We start from the raw sequence: 17,246 nt of genomic DNA, 5'->3' as shown, positions 1-17,246 counted from the left end.
CCACCTCTGCAGGGGTTGCATCTCCCACCCATCATGGACTGGGCCCTCCCACGGCAACCATCAGTCAAGAAAAGGTTCCGCAGACAAGCACACAGGTCAATACAATGGAGGAGATTCCTCAATAGAGGCCCCCTCTTCCCAGGTGACTCTTCTTTCTGTCAAATTGGCAAGAACCAAGCAGCATGTTTGTAGGGAGGGATGTCAGTATCATGGAAAGTAGATGACTTAAAAAGCTGGGCACCCTCCACTGACCCCCCTCCCCAAAAGGAAGTGGAGAGGAAAGTGCTAGGTACCAGAACTAGAGCTAGATTCTGCTTCAGGATACAAGAAACAAAAGGGGAGTTAGAGAGATGGCTCAGAGGTTAAGAGCACTGGCTGCTCTTCCAGAGGACTTCGGTTGGATTCCCATAATGCACATAGCAGCCCACAACCTTCTGTAACTCCAGTCTCAAGAGATGTGACACTTTTTTCTGGCCTCTGTGGGCATACGTGTCATGTCCATATACATATGCAGGTAAAATACACATACACACAAAGTTAAATAAATCTATTTTTAACATAGGCAATGGTAAATAAATAGACTGGCAAAATAATAAATTAACCTCAGAATAAGATAAAGTTACTTATAATGCAATGTTAGAATATAGAAAGATGAGATGAGATTAAACTATTACATAAAGATATGATATGCGATGTAAGGGTGATGGCTTAATTATGTTAATGATGTCAACTTTATAGGGGGGTTAAAAATATTGATTTACTTTATTAATTGATGACATCCAATTTCATGTCCAAAATTTAGGATTCACACACACACACACACACACAATTTAAAGAGTTCACTAAAATGTTTAGCATTCCCTAAAGAAAGGAAATTATACAGAGCTGAGATATAGAGGAATATGGAGGGCAGAGACCAATATGACTGAAGAGTCAAGAAGAAGACCCTGCCATACCCACATGTGGCGGTTTGAATATGCTTGTTCGTGGGAAGTGTCACTGTTAGGAGGTGTGGCCTTGTTGGAATAGGTGAAGAAAGTTTGTCACTGGAGGAGCAGGCCTTGATGCTCTGCCCAGTGCAGAGAGTCAGTCTCCCAGCAGCCTTCAAATGAAGATGGAAAGCTCTCAGCTCCTCCTTCACCATACCTGCCTGGATGCTACCATGCTTCCTGTCTTGATGGCAATGGACTGAACCTCTGAACCTAAGCCAGCCCCAATTAAATGTTGACCTTATAAGAGTTGCCTTGTTCATGGTGTCTCTTCACAGCAATGGAAATCCTAACTAAGACACTGCATGTGAATATGTCTGAGAAACTGTGCTGATTTATACAGTTGAGATTTTTATTTTTTTGTCCTGCGATAGCCAGCCCCAAAATGGCCCAGAATGGCCCTGGAAGGTACTTAGATCTTTGGTATTGTCCTCATCCATACTGGGGCAGAGCTAGTCCTTACAGCCAGTAGGATACAGAAACAAAGGCACACATTTCATCTGGAGGCCGTCAGTCTGAGGCTCCAAGCCTCACAGAAGCACCACGTTCTCTCCTGACCCCTCTGCCTTTCATCATTTGATCTTGGAGTGGGGACTTTTTATGAACATCCCTAACAAAGGGCCCACCTGTGAGAAGAGCCAACAGCCACATCTGTGAGCTCAGAAGTGCACTCTTCAGGGCCTGTCAAACCTTTCAAACATTTGGCTGCCACCTCTTGAGAGTCACTGAGTTGGAAGCCTGCCACTGAGGCGCTCTCTGTAACTGCGGGAGGACAGATGTTTTGGGGATAATTTGTTGCACGAATAATAATTATTAGAACAAGTTTTCAGTTTCAGATTCCATGTAAGGTACACACAGTTGGTCATGGATTAGAGGTTCAACTATCTAAGAATCAGATGTATTTACAAGCCAAAATGGTGTCTCTATTGAATGTGTAGAAAAAAGATTTTTCTTTTGTTTTATTCAACAATAGGATAATATTATATACAACTACTTTCTTAGAACTTACACACCATTAAGTATTCATGCAATTAGTGACGTAGAGATAATCTAAGTATGCGGATGCATGTGTGTAGATTGTAAATGCTGACCGTAGCGTAGTGTTAGATAAGGGGCTTGCACAATAAGGATCCCCCAGTGAGACTGAATAATGACTGAGTATTGCTTTATCATCAGAAGAAAAATGTTTTAAACAATCAATCAAGAACACCCGTCATTACAGTAAGATAACGGACAAGGGCTTGGCTATCATTCTGGATGCTCCTGGGAAGAACGGTGGAATCAGTGGGGCTGATCAAGGACTTCCTATGGTAAAGAATTCTCCAATAAGAATGGAGATAATCTGAGGTTGTTACAAGATAATACAATGATCATGGTGCCTAATGCACAGCAAACGCGATTCAAATATATTTGCAGGTTGCTATTTGGGGGAAACCATGCTATTTAAAGTGTCTCCCACAAGTTTGATGTCAACGCAACGAGACAGAAAGGCTATTTCCTTCCTTCATCACAGGGTGGCACTGTGGCACCGACTTCCTTTCCACCGAGGCCCGCTTCCAGCTGGTAACGAGGCAGGAAACCAGTTCCCTCCCAGACTTCCAAGGCTTGCGCGTCGGGTTACCAAGAGCGACCCGGCAGCCAGACACCCTCCAAGCATTCATCCGGCAGATAATGAGGAAACAGGCCCGGGCTTTGTACTCAAAGTAAGGGCCAAAGTAAGGGCCCCACAAAGAGTTCACTTCTATTAGAGTCGTACTGGAAACAGGAGGCTCCTGTTGGAGGCTGGGGGTTCGGGGTGGGAGGTGGGATGTTAGTGTTCTAAATTGGTTCTCAGTGCTGAGGCTCCGCATTCTAGCACTTAAGCTGCGGCCCTTCGGGGGTTGGGGGTGCGCGAGCGCGGGGCGGGGGTTGGGCGTGGCAAAGAGGGTTGGTTGGTTGGTTGGTTGGTTTTTGCAGTATTTAGCTATATCCCCAGCCTCAGAACTCAGTTTCTAAATTGTCTCAAACTTCAGTCTACATCACAGTCACCTGGGGACTAAACAGTTCAGCTGCCTGGCCCATGGCCTGAGAATTTGCATTTCAAACAAGTTTCCGGGGATGCTGAGAGGCTGGTTCACTTCCAGACCTGAAAAGACGCTTCTCAAGCTGTGACCCCTCTACTGTGACGCCCAGGCTCTCGGGCAAGCTCCTTAGGCCACACCTGGGTACTTGTTAGAAGTTATCACGGCAGGACCAAAGACTGATCTTCCCTGCTATATCCAGAGGGCAACTCTCAAGCCCCACTCGCTGGAGAGAGTCTTTCTAGCCGATGCCACCAGTCCAAAACAGCATCACTTCCAGCCGGAGTCTGCATGCATGGTCTCGAAGGAATTGTTGAAAATCCCACACCCAGGCCAGACAACTTACATGGACAGAAGGCAGTCAGAGTCCTGAGGAGGGTGCCTCCCCAGAGCACTTCTCTTGCTGTCATCACACTGATCAAAGCCTATCTGGTCATAAATTCCAAGCTTTGACATTTATCCCAAAATGGTTTGAGGCCAGGAGGCTTGATAGCTCAGACCAATAATCCCAACTACTCTAAAGGCTGAAGCAGGAAGACTGTAAGTTCAAACCTGTTTAAACTAGAGTGAGTTCAAAGCCAGCCTGTGCAACTTAGTGAGACACATTGCAATATATTAAACAGTAGAAAGAGAGGACCGTTGGTAGAGTGCTTGCCTACTTCATGCAAAGCCTGGGTTTGATCCTCCATGGTGAATTAGCTGGGAGTTGGGGTACATGCCTATAACCCCAGCAGTTGGGAGACGGCAGCAGAAGGACCCAGAAATCCAGCAGCTTCATGGTCAGCCCGGGACACATCAGCTGCTGTCTATTAATAGCAAAAACAAAAACAAAAAAACCCAAAAAACAAAACAGTGAATGAACTCGAGGCTCTTTCCTCGAATGTGCAAGGGGATTCCCTTGCAGCTAGAACAGTTTCATTCTTCTCAGTTATTGACAGCCACACAGTCATTGAATTTTGTATTTGTGTGACAAACATAGATTCCTAGATCCATTGGTGAGCCTTATCCCACACCACCAACTCCAGCTTGTTCTGCTGCCCCTCCCCATCCCCCACGCCTCCTCCCTTCCCCATGCGGGACTAAACCCAGGCCCATGCTAGGCAAGCACTTTACCCCTGAGCTGCATCTCCGTGCTCTCTATTTCTTTCTTTTTATTAAGAAGACTATTCAGCCTCTCCCACAACTTTCACTCCAAATTCTAAAGCAGAGTGTTCTATGAGAAGTTTATACTCGGGGATTAACAAACACCAAGAGGACATATTTTGTGGTACAGCGACTCTGAAGACAACTTTTGAAGTGTCCCAAAACACTAAACACAAACCTGATGTATACACTGGCCATTCTGAGTAGTTACTGGACTACCTGAGCTAATTGACAATATATGTATCACAAATATATATGAATGAATGTTCATAATAGCCCTATATAGAGCCGTTAAAACTAGAACAACCACAGTGGCCAACAACAAGTGGCCACTTGTTGAATACATACATTCAGGTATATTCATTAAATCAACCTACCAAAACAATGATGCAAGCCAGGTAGTGGTGGTGTACACCTTTGATCCCAGCACCCTGCAGGCAGAGGCAGGCAGATCTCTGAGTCTGAGGCCAGCCTGATCTACAGAGCAGGCCCCAGGCAGCCAGGGCTACACAGAGAAACCCTGTCTGTAAACAATTTATGTGCCTTTAAAATGGTGGGAAGCTAAGTGAGTGTGACTTCCTTATACCATGGAATAGTACTTGATAATAGAATGAACAACTGAAGTGCCATACATAGATGCACACAGTGGACACATGCCATAAGACTCCAGGAAAAGGCTACCCTGTAGTTGTGAGAAGCATTGTTTTCCTATTAAAGGAAACTCCCCCATCTTGTGATCTGTCCAACCCCTAGACATTCTTGAGACTTGCCCATCACAACCTTCTCTTGTCCTCCAATCAGCACACCAGGAGTAGACAACAAGGTTGAATCTCAGCCAGTGAGGAACAGGTTGCCTTAGGGATGAAAGAGGCCATCTTGGCCATATGCTTGCTCACCTGGTTTAGGTCAAGGCCTTTGGTTTTGTGGGGAAATTGCCTTGCCAGGCTACTTTTGCTTTCCTTGTGTGTTTCTTTGTGAGGTGCCAAGATTATTCTTTTCTAGCAGTAGTGATGAAGATCAGGTTCAGGTATAGAAAGATGATAAAGTTATTTTTTCAGTGTGGTTTGAATGAGAATTGCCCCATTGGCTCATATATTTGAATACTTGGTCCCCAGTTGATAAAATTGTTCGGGAAGGATTCAGAAGGATAGCCTTGTTGGAGGAGGTGTGTCCCTGGGGTGGGCTTTGAGGTATCAGAAGACTCTTCCTATTTTGTGTTAGCCCTCTACACCTTCTGGCTGTAGATCAGAATATCAGCTCTCAGCTACTGCTCTAGCACCACGCCTGCCTGCCTGCCTGCTGCCATGCTCCCAGCTGTGATGCTCAAGGACTCTAGCCTTCGGAAGCCATGAGCTCCAAATCATACAATTTCTTTTATATGTTGCCTTGGTCATGGTGTCTCTTCGTGGTAATAGGAAGGGGCAGCTGCATATCCATAGGGATAATGTAGTCTTGTTTCTGGGAAGGGGCAGCTGCGTATCCATAGGGATAATGTAGTCTTGTTTCTGGGGAAAATAGAATACAGGTAAGCAAGACAAGACAGTTGGTTATGGTCTTCCTCCTGATTTGGTGGTGAGCACACAATCTCTCTACACATTTGTCAAAACATGTAGAACCAGGCACCAAAGAGACTGAACTTTACTCTGTGTAAATAAAGACACATAAAATCACTTCACATTGTTACAGAAACATCAAATAGTATAGGAAGGAGAGGTAAATGTGAAGGCTTTTCCACAGGCACAGCTTGGTGCTTTGAGCTGCCTTGGAACTCTCTGCCGGCAGTGTGGAGTGCTCCTTCAGGCTATTTTCTAACGTGATACATGAATGTATACATGTATTTTATTTTCCCAGAAACAAGACTATATTATTCCTAAGATCTGCAGCTGCCTCTTTTCTACAGTCGTCAAAAACATGGAGAAGTATGATTTAATTGCCAATGTACAATGCCAAGGAATTTAAAACCAGCCCTCTATTTTCAAGGACACACAACGATCCTGTTATCCCTGAGACCAGGGTCTCAGAAGCAATTAGACTGGGTTTCAGTCATTCAGGTGGCAACTGTGAAGGGAAAGCTTCACCTTGTAGCTGTCTCCCTGTCTTCTTAGGTTCTCCCTAGGGGTCATGGTCATTCTGCTAGAAGAAATGAGGGGCAAACTCACCCCAGACTTGAGGGTCTCAGATGATCTGTGAATTGTGGGGAAGCTTGAAAAGCCTCCGTAGGGACTGTAGCCAGGACACAGAGCCAATGGCAGCTTTCCAAGGTGAGAAAGGAAATTGGACCAATAAAGCAATTACCTTATTTTATAGTTTGCAGCACTAGTAAATGAACTAAAGGTCTCACACATGCTAGGCAAGTCCTCTGCCAACTAAACCGTCCCTGTGTCCGCTTTCTCATTTCTATTTTGAGATAGAGTCTCACTGAATTGCTCAGGCAGGCCTTAAACCTTTAATGCTCCTGCCTCAGCTTCTCAAGTAGTTAGGATTCCAAGTGAGTGTCACACACCTTTCCGGCAGAGTGTTTTAAGTCTGTATTTTGGGACGATAGGGTGTGCTTACTTTGCTGTGATACTGTAAACCATGCTCCAGAGAGTAGGCGGTGTGGCCACGTGGAAAGACACTGAGCTCTGTAAGAGGGCAGCGTGGGTTGGAATCTGACTTTTGACTTTACCAAGTGGGTGACCTTGGGCAGGTCACATGACCTTCCCCACTTGGGTTGCAGATCAGTAACTTCATATGCACACCTGTGACACTTCATCTGCACTGTAGGAAGCAAGCCTGGGTGTGCTTTTCTGTTAGTTCCTCTCCAGGCCTCAGTCTGAGAGATAAGACCTCTTCAGGTCATTGAGCTCAGTCTGAGAGCTAAGATTCCATTCTTGGGGCTCTGCTGAGGGGCTACCACACAGGTGCTACCGGCAGCTGGCCCTTCCCCCAGAGGCAGCTCGAGCCCGGGCTTCCACTATTTCCATGTCAGTGCCAACAAACAGCTGAAGCTTGGTGTGGGATCTTGGCTAGCAGGGCCTGTATTGATTTTGTTCTCGAAACCTTTCAAGTGGCGGCTGCCTCTGTGATCTGGCTGCAGTGCCTAGTTACAAAGCCAGCGCTGTCCCAACGTCCCAACTGCTCTTGTGTGTGTATGTGTGTGTTTCCGGAAAGAACACAGAGCATCCAAGCTTCAGCCAGTGAGTGCTCACCAGGGCCCAGGGCCCAGAGCCCAGAACCTTCTTGTGGGTATTTCGCAGCAGATGCTGACTGAGCAGCATCAGAAAGTCCCAGCAGCGCCTCACTTTCGGGATCAGAAAGCAAATATTGGTCCTGCCTGCTACGTGCACGGAAGCCACACAAAGCACTCGCAAGACCTTTATCACCCGCCAGGTCATGGGTAACTCAAGGGAAGGCAGCCTCAGTGAGATCCCAGCTCATTCCTGCCAATATTTAAACCAGGTCAATTTTTCCAGGCCAGGGCATCCTTTGACTCTCTATGTAGCATCAATACTGGTTAGATGGTGGGTAGCTCAGCCTCATGAGGTAAGCCTCAGCCTCACCTGGGAGGGCGGGGACCTCACCTCAGACTTAGATTATAAACACAGCATGAGACCCTAAGTGGAACCTGTCCCCTTATTTTCTTCCCTTTATAAAGAAGCCATTTACTTTCTGGCTCCTTCTGTGGCTACATGTTGTGGATAGTCCTGGGGCTAATTATATTTGATGTTAATTCCATTCTCCTGTGAGGGGCTGCAAACAAGGAATGAGTCAGCACTCAGGTGATTTCCTGTAAACCTGCTTCCCACCTTAATTTGTAAAATAAAGGAGAGCTGATGATTGGGCAGATAAAGGAAAGGTGGAGAGGAACAGGGAGGGAGAAGAAGGAAAAAATGGAAGAGGGAGAGGATGCAGAGGAGGAGGAGGAGGAAGAGGAAGAAGAAGAAAAGTGGAGCAGAAGCACATGGCTGGAGAAACTGCAAGTTCTAAGGGGTCTCATAGATGTGGAAGAGGGTAGTGTATAGATCTGCCCAATCTAGGCACCCAGCATATAATCATATTATCTGTGTTGTGTTTTCATTGCCGGGGCGTATTTGGGTTGGAGATTTACCACAACACAAATGGCACCCAACGTATTGATTTGAATTCAACTAACCTGAGATAAAGGTTCAGAAGTAGGTAGGGAATATTAGTCATTGAGTTTATTGTTAGGGTATTTCCAGTTATTTTAATTAGAAATGGCTGAGAGTAGTTAACAGACAACAGTCTAGATTACTTCACATAGATGGTTGGTTTTCAAAAATGTCAGAAGTCCACAGAATGTGACCTTTAATGTTGGGGCCGGCCTGTGTCTCTCATGTCCAGGTTCAAGCCTGGGAGGCAACCGGAGCTGAAAAAGAAGAGGGAATCTAGGTGGGTAGAGAAATAATGGAACCAAGACAAGCTAGTCTGCTCAAGGTTCAAATGTTTAATAATAAAATCTGCGCTTATAAAGAGGGAAGCCCATCCCCAGTCACACCAAGTTTCTTGATGTAGAGATGTGAAGTTGTCAGAACAGCCTTTTAGCAGAAACTTGCCAAATTCACAGTTTGCAGCTAACTCCAGAAAATCTTGGAGAACTGGTTCAGCCTCAGGGCAGGTGGCAGGCAGTGTAACATCAAAGGAGAGTGATGAGAAGCAGCACAGCAGGTGGCCCTGCCTCAGTGGCATACAGTCTGAACCAGCCTATCTAGGCTGAAGGAGGTTACATTTTCTCCCCTTTAAATAATATTAAAAAAAAAAAAAAACTAGACTGAGGCATAAAATTTATTTATGCTCCATAGTCCCGCCCAGGAGTTATGGTGGCTGGCGGCCCCGCCTATCTTACAAAATATTAAATCTTCTCTATTTCATCCTTATCTGTCAAGGGAGCATACATGCAGCTTGTTTGTGTTTATTTTACACAAAACATGGCTCTGTGGTGTATTATTAACAGCCACGGCCTCTTGGCATGTACCCCTGTCTTAGATTGGTATGATTCTGAGATCTGGGTGCCTGTCATTGACTGTCAGGCCCTCATTAGCACACCTTTCTCCCAATTCAGACCAAAGCCACAATAGGTATTTAAAATGCTTCTTGATGAAGATTAATAACTGCCACCTGAAACTTAGAATACCCAAGATATAAGATACAATTTGTAAAACACATGAAACTCAAGAAGAATGAAGAGCAAAGTGTGGACACTTTGCCCCTTCTTAGAATTGGGAACAGAACACCCATGGAAGGAGTTACAGAGACAAAGTTTGGAGGTGAGATGAAAGGATGGACCATCTAGAGACTGCCATACCCAGGGATCCATCCCATAATCAGCCTCCAAACGCTGACACCATTGCATACACTAGCAAGATTTTGCTGATACAGCTATTTCTTGTGAGGCTATTCTTGGGCCTAGCATACACAGAAGTGGATGCTCACAGTCATCTATTGGATGGAACACAGGGCCCCCAATGGAGGAGCTAAAGAAAGTACTCAAGGAGCTAAAGGGATCTGCAACCCATTAGGAGGAACAACAATATGAACTAACCAGTACCCACGGAGCTCGTATCTCTAGCTGCATATGTATCAGAAGATGGCCTAGTTGGCCATCAGTGGAAAGAGAGGCCCATTGGTCTTGCAAACTTTATATGCCTAAGTACAGGGGAACTCCAGGGACAAGAAGTGGGAGTGGGGCGGGGGAGAGCGGGGAGGAGGACATGGGGGACTTTTGGGATAGCATTGGAAATGTAAATGAAGAAAATACCTAATAAAATTTAAAAAAAATAACTGCCACCTGTGCTGTTGGAAGCAAGGCTTTACTCCTGCTGCAGTCAGGCTGAACAGGCATGGCTGACCTGCTTGAGAAACAAAGGTGGGGCAGTGAAAAGCAACAGTATAAAAGCTTCTTTGGAGAAGTCCAGTTACTTTATTCAGTTGCAAATTAGCCACGCTCTGGCCTCCCGGTGTGGGGGAGCTGGCTTTGAGAATTAGCAGAAAGGCCAGAGATTCTCTGGAAGTGGAGGCTGTGCTCCAAATTAACTTTGCTAGGTAATTAAGACTTTTAGCTATCTTCAATAGGAATCTCTAATATTGGAATTATTACTAGACCAGTCCATGATTGAGTTAGAATAACTGGTCACAATGAGGGAAAGAGAAGGATCACTATGACTCTTTTTATATGACTAATCTTTCTAAGTCAGATTACACAGTCTCTGATATTCTTTTTACCATAAAGTTAAAAAGCTTGAAGCAAGGCAGCTTCACTTGTCCAAACTGGAAAAATGGCAAGCAAGGATGGGTTGAAAACATGTACCCAATTCAGCTTCCTTGTCACTACAGTCAGGGCACTGAGCCAACTCACCTGTCAGCTTCTCACACGAATTAGCCATTGTGCTTTTGCAGCATTCTGTGGAGAGAACCTATGCTTTTCCCTTTCATAATAAGGTGGCTGTTCAGGATCAAGCCATATGCCAATAAGTAGATCCTTTTAAGATACTATAAGGCATTTATTAAGTTCTTTGACATCTAAATTTCAAAATTCTAAAATAAAAGTATGATTTAAATAATGTGCATGGGAATACATTAAATAATATGCATGGGGATATATTTTTCCCCTTCTTTGTCTTTTAAGAAGCTAGAGTTTTAAAGTTCCACAATACCTTGTCCTTGAGAATTAATAATTTGTTGGCAAAACATCTCAAATACTTGACTGTTATAGTCAGTATTCATGTAACATGGGCAGTGACTAATTGTACTTTCAATTGTTTTTCTTAAAGAGCGATTGTAACTAGAAAGCTTGAAAAGTTATTAATAGTCACATGTGTATAATTTATTTATTTATTAAATCAGAAATAAGAGCATTTATTTGCAGCAATTTATTAAGTATAAGTCCTCAAGAATTAACACCATTATGTGGAAACAAGTAGTAACTGAGGACACTAAGAGCAAAGAATTTTTTTACAATTTTACATGCACATTTTCCAAGAATACTAAAATATTATCTTAAACCATAGCTGTTTTGAATATATAAAGAGCGAGATTATATATCCAATCCATCTTATATATAGGACCTATAGACTGCCTGAGATATAAATCCAGCATGGCATTGCTTTAAGATGTCCAGGCAATCCAGAACAATTTATTAAATGTCCAAAAACAGCCTTCTAAAAAGGACAGCATTTTTTCTAATGAGTTGTATATGCATAAGCAATTGTAAATTTGAGAATTAATAGTAAGGGACGAACAATCTTAAGCAATTGTGAGCTCTGAGATATAATATTGACTATTAATATACAAATTTAGGTTTGATTGTTCAGCATTTTAAAACACCATCCCTAGCACACAACTTAACTATCTGTGCTGAAACAGGGGGAAACTCAAATGAATAAGCGAGTGATCTGATTCACATTTACTTATTTCCCATAGAAGGGTTGTTTTTAAACACAATAATTGGGATGCATGCATGCATGAATTTATAGAAGATACAAAAGCATGCATAAAAACAATTTTTAACTTATCTTTGGGATATTGATTGTCAATTTTATTTAAAATGATGGTATGCAATAGATCAATTATTAATATTCTGTAATAACCAATTTAATTGCTGTTTGGAACAAGGAACAGAGACTTTGTCAGGTTCTTAAGACACAATTTTTGTTATAGGTTTTCCAAAATACACGAATATATCTTACAATTCTTTATTAGCACCACAGCAGTTTTAATAGGATGCTGAAACTGTGTTTTGAGGTGAGCGCCACCTCGGCCTCACCTACCCTCAGCCTTCCTCTCAGGCAGAAGAGGCTGAAGGTGACCCAATCTGTTGTAGGCTAGAAAGCCCAAGCAAGGGCAGCAGAGCACCCCGAGTCTTAGCGGGGGGAAAAATACGGCTACCCCAGCTGGGACGGGAGGAGTCTAATGGGGGCAATGGCGAGCGCAGCCCTCCCCTGAGTTCGTTACAAAGGCGCCCAATTTCTAGCGGCTCTCGCGCCACTACCGCTTAGGGAAAACTGTGTACTTCAAGGTCCCGCCCGCAGCAGCCGGCTGGCTGGGAGGATAAGAATAATGTTTTCTCTTGCCAAAGAATACAGAAAATAAAGGGGGTAGGAAGTCACAACAGGCAAATTACCTTGAAGTTACCTGATAGGAAACAAAGGAATGACTTTAAAAGGATTTACAGGAACCAGATAAATCTTTACAGTAAGGATAAAGCGGCTCTGCTTAGGGTCAGCTTAATGACAGCTAAGGTTTTCACACCCTAGTCACAATGCAGCCTGCTAAAGAATTGCTGTGGGCACATTATCATTATTATCATTGATTATAATTGATAACAATTATAAAAGCTTTTTTTATTTTCTGCAAAGCCTTCTGTAGCAAACTAAAACCCTAAGTATTAAAAAGATATTGCCTCTGAATCTTTCCTGGAGCAACAGCTACTCCCCAGAACTAAAAAGCAACTTGTGTGAGAGCAAAGACTTAAAGTAATCTTCCCTTGAGAGGCAAGGAGAGGCAAGTTTCAAGAACTTCCCTAGGCACACCGTTTGCAAAACAAGAGAAAGTCACACAAACCTCGCTGAGGCTGCCCTGAGCTTTGTATGGCTGTATAGCCACAGATTGCTGTGTTAGTGCTCTCATGAGATGATTACTCTTGTAATTATCTTAATTAACAATATATGAGTGAGTATAAAATCTTAAATTTGTGATCAAACTGCCAGATGCACTTAAAGGAACACTGGCAATTTTTAACCATGATTTTTAAGTTTCTTATGCAACGTTAGAATAATATCTACAGCCTTGGGAAAGCAATACCCAATTTCAAAGCAATATATCACTTTAGAATCAACATCAAATCTTCACTACCATATTACAAGATTTGGCTGCCAACTTATACCTATGAATGTATGACAGTTTAAGCTTTAATGCTTCATTAAAAAGACATTGCTTTAAATCTTATCTTTAAATTTACTTTCTAGGATAAAAATCATATTAAATATTATCTCAGCTAGAAGAATCTTAGGAGGCCCGGTGTTTTGGCCCACTTATGCCACGTGTTTGAAAAGACTCCTGAGTTGCCAACTTAAGGCTAACCTTCTGTTACCAATGTTACAATTATTTAATCTTAACCAGTAACTTATGAGCTGATACCAAATGAAGCGGCTACACTTAGACCAATCAGAGAATTTTAATTTTTCTAGCTATAATTATAAAATAAAAAGCACTTTGTCATTAGCTAAATGCAATAATCATGAATGCAGAGAATTTTCTTAGGACAAAACCATCTATTGGCTTTTTCTCCCCAAAACCATGAGGCTGTAGACTCCCTTTCTTAAAAAACAGTTTTTCCAGCAGGAGCCCTCCTGCTGTGCCTGATTCTCAGTCAAAGTGTGGGTCACTCTCGGCTTTGCTATACCAGCAGAGAAAGTTTTAGCCATCTTTTATTTTCCAACATGAAACACAGAACACTCAGTCATTCAGACGACTAGACAAGAACACACATGAATTGAACACGTGAACAGACCGGTGAACCAGATGTTACACGTTAGACAACACAAAGAGAGCAGAGAACTACTGTTGTAAGGGCTAGAGAGAAAAAGGCAGGGCGCCCCCTAACATTTCTCTCTGCCTCTGGGACATTTTCCTCCCGCCTGATGCAGTTTCCGACTGCGGCCAATCCGCCTGATTATTTAATCCCTTTTATTAAACCCTTTTATTTCTCTCGCCTAAAAAGCAGCTTCTGGAAGCTGTGGCCGACTGCCTGTTACGTTCCTAGTTCCTGATATCACTGCTGAACCTGAGTGGATCCAGCGCGGGTCACCGCTGTTCCAGCTCAGACCGTACCACACCTTAGCAACCTTTTGCCAGTTGCTTCTCTGGGTTCTGGTATGAATTTTCTATCTGTGGAGCTCCATACCAGCAGTGTTTCTTCCAGCGTCCTCTGCCATTCCCAGGTCCTGCGTTGCTTCGCCAAATTGTTGGGGCCGGCCTGTGTCTCTCTTGTCCAGGTTCGAGCTTGGGAGGAACCGGAGCTGAAAAAGAAGAGGGAATCTAGGTGGGTAGAGAAATAATGGAACCAAGACAAGCTAGTCTGCTCAAGGTTCAAATGTTTAATAATAAAATCTGCGCTTTTAAAGAGGGAAGCCCATCTCCAGTCACACCAAGTTACTTGATGTAGAGATGTGAAGTTGTCAGAACAGCCTTTTAGCAGAAACTTGCCAAATTCACAGTTTGCAACTAACTCCAGAAAATCTTGGAGAACTGGTTCGGCCTCAGGGCAGGTGGCAGGCAGTGTAACTTCAAAGGAGAGTGATGAGAAGCAGCACAGCAGGTGGCCCTGCCTCAGTGGCATACAGTCTGAACCAGCCTATCTAGGCTGAAGGAGGTTACAGTTAAATATTATTTATTCACTTGTTGTTGAGACTAGTCTGCTCCTGACAGCTTTCCCTGTCTTGGATTCAAAGAAGACACTGAGCATCTTTGAGTTACTCCAGTTGTGGCAAAACAGCCACTAGACAAGAATTGCCTCATTTCATCTATAGATATAATACTGTCCAAAGAAAGGACACAATTACAGGTTAGGACAGCTTGATTCTGCCGAGACAGAGTGAGCTAGTCCTTAATATTCCTGTTTCTCCAAGTCTGTCAGATGACCCTCGCCAGTTGGCTGAAGACTGATGCTCCAATGTGACATATTAATAATAATAATATATTGTGAGAGAGGTTTATTATGAAGGAGAGACAAAAGGAGCGACAAGGAGAGTGGAAGGGGAGAGAAGAAAGAGAGAGAGAGGAAGGGGTGATCTCCTAATTTATATGGAATGTGACATAACACAAAGGTGGGAGGTGAGCCAAGTGGGTTCTGGGATATGAGGGCCATTGGCTTGGCAATGCTTGTCATGGGTCACATTGTTAGCGCCTAGGTTTGGAATGTCCTAGACTAACATACCTCCCTTCTTGTTATTATGAAGGGTAGGGGAGGCTGATGGTGAAAAGGGAATGAGGGCATCTTGTCTCTTAAACTGCTTCCTATTGTCTAGGGGCGTCATCCATTTCGGGGTATATCTGGCTTTCACCATTGGAATCCGTTTGGTAATCGTCTGAATCAGGTTCTTCTATGGACAGTGGCTCTTCTGTGGGCAGTGGCTGGTAATCCTGTAACAGGAGCTGATTAATAGTTTGATTAGAAATTTTTTGTATCTGTTGTTGAAGGAATGTAGAGACAAGATTAATAAGACAAGGGGCGAATAATAACACCAGGAAGGTGACTAAGAAAGGTGTTACGAAAGGGAGTATCCACTTCCATATAGGATTTTCAAAAATCTCAAAACTGGAGGCCTCACGGTCTCTGAATATCTTGATGTCTGACTGTAGTTCCTAGATTTTATTTCTTGCTATTCCGGATTGGTTGACATAGAAACAGCATTCTTCTTGGAGGAACAGGCAAAGACCACCTTCTTTAGCTATCAGGACATCTGGCCCCCGCCGGTTTTTAAGCACCACAGCTGCCAAAGAATCAATCTGGTTTTGGATAGTAAGCACAGTTTCAGTCATTTCCTGAAGATTACTCCCCCCCCCCCCCCGCGCCCATCCCCCCAGATAAGGACCGAACCCAGGGCCTTGTGCTTGCTAGGCAAGCGCTCTACCACTGAGCTAAATCCCCAACCACCTGAAGATGACTTTTAAACTGAGAAGTAAATTTATTATATTGGGTCATAGAAGTCGTTATTTCTGCTATTTCAGTACCAGCACCCACAGCTATTCCTGTGGCAACCAAAAGTGGCACAACTTGAACAGCCTTCTTATGTTGGGCAGCTATCATGTTTACACTGGGATTGGTAGGGGCTTGTTTCCCTTGATTACCCCCTGTTCAGGGGAAAAGGAATACCAACGTGCAAAACCCTGACCAGGGGGTAGATGATGGCTGATAGATGATGATATACTTGAGTGCCACAAAGGATTGACATGTTCTGGACTGCAGGGCATTGTGGCAGAGATGATGTGTCAAGAGTTATAGTTTTATTGCAGTCTAGAGAACTCAGTGTTCCTACAGAGAGAGTCCCAGAGGTTTTCAAGCAATTTGCCACACCAAAGAAAGGGATAGAAGTGAGGTATGGAGTCATGGCAACATTGGATTTATGGCAGCTAGCAAGGGGTTAGGTAAGGTTACTTGGTAGTATCACCAGAGACGCTGTAACTGACAGTTGTGAATTAGTTCCAGGAGATACACATTGCCAACAATCCTTAAAATGCCCAGACCTGGTGACATTAAGGAGCTGGTAGGCCAAGGTCAAGGTCTGAAGCAAAAGACAGAATGGCAAGTTAGTACTATTCATGAGGGGGGATGTCAAAGAGGTAAGAACCTTGGAGGAATGTTTGATTATCTCTCCTACTTTTCCTATATTTAGGGGTGAGGCAGTTGAGACATATTTTCTCTGGATGTGGATGGTACTTTCTTACTAGGGACCTGGGCTGAGTTTTGTGGTAGAGCTTACCAGCAACTCCTGTTTCCCACCTGGGATCCCATGGGTCTCATATGTAGAAAAAGAGTGTCTTGCAGAATCGATAGAAGAAATGATTAATCTGTGTTCCTAACATATGTATCTCACAGGACCAATATGGGCAGCCCCCATATTAATCTGGCCATCTTCTGAAATAATCTTTTGTCTGGTCAAAGAGAAAGCAAGTATAGAGGTCATAATACACGGATGGGCTAACAGATACTGGGACGATGGCGATTTGGATTGGTTCTTGGCACCCAGCTATGGAACAGTTTCCCAACCCAATTTGAAAAGCCTGTTTGTTATCTGTGGGCATTTCTTGGACTTCGAATCTCCAGATGGAAATGAACAGCAGGGGAAAGACGAAAAGACCACAATTAGTCCAGCATCTCATCCAACGAAGACAAGTTCAGCTGAGAATGAGAGTGGAGTCTCATTTTCTGGGGTAGGGGACAAGACAGGTGGTCTTGATGTCTTCCAGAGCCTAACAGAGCACGGTCCTGTTAGGGTCAATGTGTATGAAGAGGGGTCATCTTTAGAGGGAGGAATGAAAGGTTTCAGGTGAGACA

Source organism: Mus musculus, chromosome 11 (assembly GCF_000001635.26).
Source record: "Mus musculus strain C57BL/6J chromosome 11, GRCm38.p6 C57BL/6J".
Taxonomy (NCBI): domain Eukaryota; kingdom Metazoa; phylum Chordata; class Mammalia; order Rodentia; family Muridae; genus Mus; species Mus musculus.
This window is presented reverse-complemented; position numbering follows the sequence as displayed.